We start from the raw sequence: 5070 nt of genomic DNA on the forward strand, positions 1-5070 counted from the left end.
ATTGCTTTAACTAAAAAGCCTTAAAAAATAGTTTAATTTTCACAAAGCAAAGCAAAACTTCAAGTACTTAAAATAAAATAATAAAAAGAAATCCCCCATTAATATCAGCACTGAGCAAGAACAAATTCAAAAGACAACAGACACCACTCCATCCACCTGCGTTTAGTCAATACCATCTGCAACATCTACATTCCCTTCATGGCCTCTAAACCCCTCAACTTGCTATCGACGGTTACTTAAATCTTTCATCACACCTACATTCTTCACACCTGCATGCTGCCTTCCATGTTATTAAGAGGTCACACAAATTTTCATTGACTACTTACTCAACAAGGGTAAAAATATCAGAATATGGCCTAAAGCAAACATACATTAACTGAGTACTTAATCCTCATCTTGTTTGCTAATGCTTATTGTGATGACTTCTGTTACATATTCATGAAATATGAGGCAGTAATAGTACACACATTGTACTAACCAGTAAATAAAGATGCAAAATGAGAACATCTTTACTGGGAAAAAAAACCAAAAAACCCGCAAAACCTAACCAAAACCCCAAACCCAACAATAAAGACAGCTGAAAAATCTTTGTCCTTGTTGGCACATTATCAGTGACAAATTTCAAAGCATCAAGAATTACTTAAATTCCCAGCTGTTACAGCAGAAAAGCACATGAGACCAGCAGAAGATTAATATAAGTTAGAATAGGACTACACAAAAGAAAAAATGCAAAGTCAGAATGGGGTATGTGCCAATAAGAACAAAATTAGAGTAATTATTTGGATAGGTTACAGGCCAGAGATAAAAACAATAAATTCTCAGAAAAACGGATTACTGAGAAAGCTATTTGAAATTAAAAAGCAACATAAATCAAAACAGGATGAATGACATTTGGATAATATTATTTGACTGATTAAATTAACTTTTAGTTAGTAGAATAGTGTGGTAAGAAAAAGAGATATAATAACTATAAAGTATTTGTACAGCCATAACAGAACAGAACAATTGATGAGCCTGATGTGAATTTCTTCCTTTATTTGAGCTGTTTATTATTGCTATAATGCTTTTCTTTAAGTTATTATTTAAGAAATTGTTCTGAAATTATTCCAGTTTTGACAGTAAATGTGCTTATACTTAGAACATTGTTGAAATGATTTCCCTAAGACAATTTAGCTGAATATTGAATTAATTTGCACTAAAATTGCTTTGTATAAGATACCAGTATACTCCCATTCATATTTCACAGAAGTCAGGTTTGCAAGAATTTTGGCTTTTAAATTGATTATAGAGAATATGAACAATCTTCAAATTTGACTCCAATGAATATAAATATAAATATTTGCATCCCAAACCATTTTAATTTATTCATGTTAAAAGAGTATCACATAAATTATCAATTCAACCAATGCCAACCACACACTTCAGATTCTGAATAAGAAATTACCATAACTGGTTTTGAGCCTTCAGTAGCCAGTGAATTATTGGCAAATTATTTTCAAAGAATAAATAGTTTAAAACTAATTGTAGAGTCTTCAGAGATAATCCACAAACATAAAAAAGAAACCTAATTTGTCATTATCAATTTTTTCCTCCAACTTTTTCTGTAGCTTCAGCTAATGTGAAGCAGTAATGAGCAAATATGAGATTTGTAATATTGTCTTTTTCCTGTGCAAATTAGACAGATGCCAAAATGTTACAGCTTTCCATTTATCTCCAATCCAGCTCTTTGATATGGTGGCAAAAGGTCAGAATAATTCTGGCTGCTAATGACCTCTGGGACATGGAACAAACATAACTCGAGCAATCTCTAACCTAGAGAGGACAGGTATCTAAGTCACAGCAGGAGAGCAGCAACTGACCCCACTAGTAGGCAGCCTTAGGAGAGGGCTCATGCTTCAGTTAAGGAAAAGGAGCAGAGTGGGAGATTTTCCTAAAATCATCACCAGATACTCAAGATTCTGTAGGAGATAGTTCACCTGTTGTGATACTTCTGTGCCAATCATCGGTGCATGATGGGTCCTTTATTGGGATTGGTGTTTTCATATGTGCTTGGAGGACTAGTACTGTGGCTGTTTTTACTTTTATTATTGATTTTTGATGTGTTTAAAGAATTTTTCTTCTGTTGCAGATAATGAAAGAATATGTTTCTGCCCCAAGGGAATTCAAGTCCTTGGATTAAACTGGAGAGGTCCAGTACAGACTGCAGGCCATAGGAGAAATCCTGTGCAAAGAGGAAGGTCAGAGTCTGCTCCTTGCACGCAGGCAAGCAGAGGGACCATGGTGCTGATCACAGGCTTCCAGGCTGGCAGGCTGGGCAGGCCAGGAGGGGCGGCCAGATTCGCCTTCCCCTGTGCACCCATTCCGGGCTGCTACCCTGCGGCAAACTGTTCAGCCATTGCTTTTCCTATCCCACATTGTTCCCCCCTTGTTCCTTGCCCCTAGCTCTGGCCACTCCCTTGGGCTCTCCCTATTGGTTCCTGTACCCCAACTCTGCCTGTGCACTGCCCCTGAGCCCCTGAGAAAAAGCCCATGTGCCTGGATCACGAGGTCTCTCTGCCTCTGGGGATCAGTGGGACAAGATGTAACTATTAAAAGATCCTCTTAAACCCTTATGGAGAGACCCTTCTCTCCTCCTTTGCCATCACTGGTTGTAAGACTGATAGCTAGCTGGAGCAAAACTGCGGAGCGGTCTGAAATGGACTGCGGGAGGGTGAAAATGGTTGCACTGCCCTAAGCAGCTCCACTGAGCTCCCAGGGAAAGCTGCAGCTTGCTAAACTAAACCTAGCATTACAACAAATGGTACACCAACATGTGGCATTTGAGAAGAGGTGCCCTGGAGAGTGTAGTCGCCTTTGGGAAGCCATTTCCCCGACGCAAAGCTTGCGTTTCAGCAAGACAACCAAAGGGACAGCGATTAGCCTCTTGAAAAGAGTAGAGCTCTTAAAAGATGTCGGCTGGCAGTGATGGACCACACTTAAGTTGATTCTCTGTTCTGGTAAGCCCTGAACAGGAGCCTGGTGGGCCTGGTACAAGAGTGGGAGACTCTTTGTAGTGGTAAGCCTCAGAAGGGAGCTGGGAATGGCCTGGTTCAGAGGGTCGTTTTTCTTTTTAGTTTAATCCTTTTACCTCTGTTTGGGTGGAGGGTTGGGGGTGGGTCCTTGTCGAGGTGAAGGAGGTCACACCTCATGTAAGCCCCAGCAAGAAAACCCCACCCCTAACAAGAGAAGATGCAAGTTCAGTACCCCCAGTTTGGGAGTTAATTTTAGCAGTGTGTGTGGGGTCCTTGCATGTGAGAGATAAAAAGAACTAACCTTTGTTTTGTTTCACTCAGTCATCTGGAAACGGAAACCTCCAGTCCTCTCCCTCTGACCCTCCAGAGAGATCGGAAAATGTTCTGACCCTTCCGTGTCTCCCATACCCTCACAAGCTAGGGCTGATCACCCTGGCCTTGGAGCTCCCCCTAAACCTTTATCCCAGGCCCCCAAAACTCCTGCCGTGTCGGTTCTAAGTAACAGCCCAGGTGGCGGCTACCGCGTGCTTGGTTCTGCCATGTTGCCTTCTCCTTCTTGTACTCTGTTATCTTCCCTCATGTGCAAAAAACCTTGGCCCCTCCTTCACCCCACCCCCTGTGTCAGCTGGTGTGCTTCACTGGCCCCCCTCCCCCCACCCCAAAACGCAGAGTGCCTTTGTATCCAGTCCCTGCCCCGCAGTGGCGCGTGTGCGCTTGGCACCCCGTCCCACCATCACCGGGTGTTCCATTACAGCCGCGGCCCATCCCCATCACCCTCCCAGGCTGCATGGGCTGCCGCAGTGGCCTCTTTCCTCCCAGCAGCAAGTCCTGCTGCTTTCACGTACCCCCCACTGGTGAGCCCGTCCCATCCCGTCCCTATCTGAGCCCTTGCCTCCCCTCCACCGGTTTCCTCACTTCCCGAACCCAGAAGTGCGTGCAGAGCCGGCCCAGTGAGAGAGCCCCCGCCAGTGCCACCCCACCAGGGCCGCGCGGCCCGCTGCGGTCCTGCCCCAAGCTGCCCCCCTCTCCTCTACCAGCCAGCTCGGGACCGCAGCACGACAGCAGAGCTCATGCTGAAAGTAAAAAAGAAAAAATTTGGGACTGCACGGGGCCGGCCCAGCCCCAAGTAGCATCAGGGCGAGAGCAGTGGCTGCGCCAGGTGTGAAAAACGAGGTTCACTCTTAGTAAAATTTTGAGGAAAGTTTAATAAAAGGGACAATTAGGAGACAATAGCAAAAAGGGCATTACGGCCGGGTGCTTTGTCAGAGATCCAAAGGCACACACCTCTACATCCAAAAGATCGTCTTTAAAAGTACATCTCTTATTGCATATTCATCACAATCATGCATGATTCATAAATTCTTTGGAGTTTCTGTGTCTCATGCCATCAGCCTTATCTTCCTCCTTGGCTCCATTCCATCTTTGCTCCCTCCATAAATTCTTCTCTCTGGTTTTGGGTCTTCTTCTTTCTCTGATAAGATACTCCAGGAATGTGAAGGCTTTCTCTGCCTATCCTTTCTAAATTGACTGCAGAAACAATAGACATTCTATATCATGTATTACAAAACCTAGGTAAAAGTTTTTCTAACATTAAGGAACATGAAAAAAACCAGCATCACAATACATTCATAACAATTATGTAACATGCGAAAAGCCAACATCACAATACATTCATAACACCAGGGAAAAACCTGGGCCCCAGACCGGACCCTCAGGGGGAAGCTGGCCCAGGGACCGTGCGACCCGGCCGGCCGCGAGGGTATCGGCGGCCCTGTGCACTGCACGGCGTGGAAAGAGCAGCGCAGCCACACCCCCCTTCCCCATTCGCCACGAGACCTGAACCGAAAGCAGTGAGTAGTAACCAAAAAGATGGCATCCTAGCAGCCCCAGCAGAAGAAGCTACAAAAGCAGCTGTTGTGTGAGAACTCAGCCAGCACCGATCTCCAAAGTCAACAACAACCAGCTGCTTCATAATTTTTAATTTATTTTGCATTTTTATGCCATTTTTTCTGTTCTGTAAAAATTGTGCCCTTCCCTTTTCAATTTAATATGAAAAGGG

Source organism: Aphelocoma coerulescens, chromosome 2, assembly GCF_041296385.1.
Source record: "Aphelocoma coerulescens isolate FSJ_1873_10779 chromosome 2, UR_Acoe_1.0, whole genome shotgun sequence".
Taxonomy (NCBI): domain Eukaryota; kingdom Metazoa; phylum Chordata; class Aves; order Passeriformes; family Corvidae; genus Aphelocoma; species Aphelocoma coerulescens.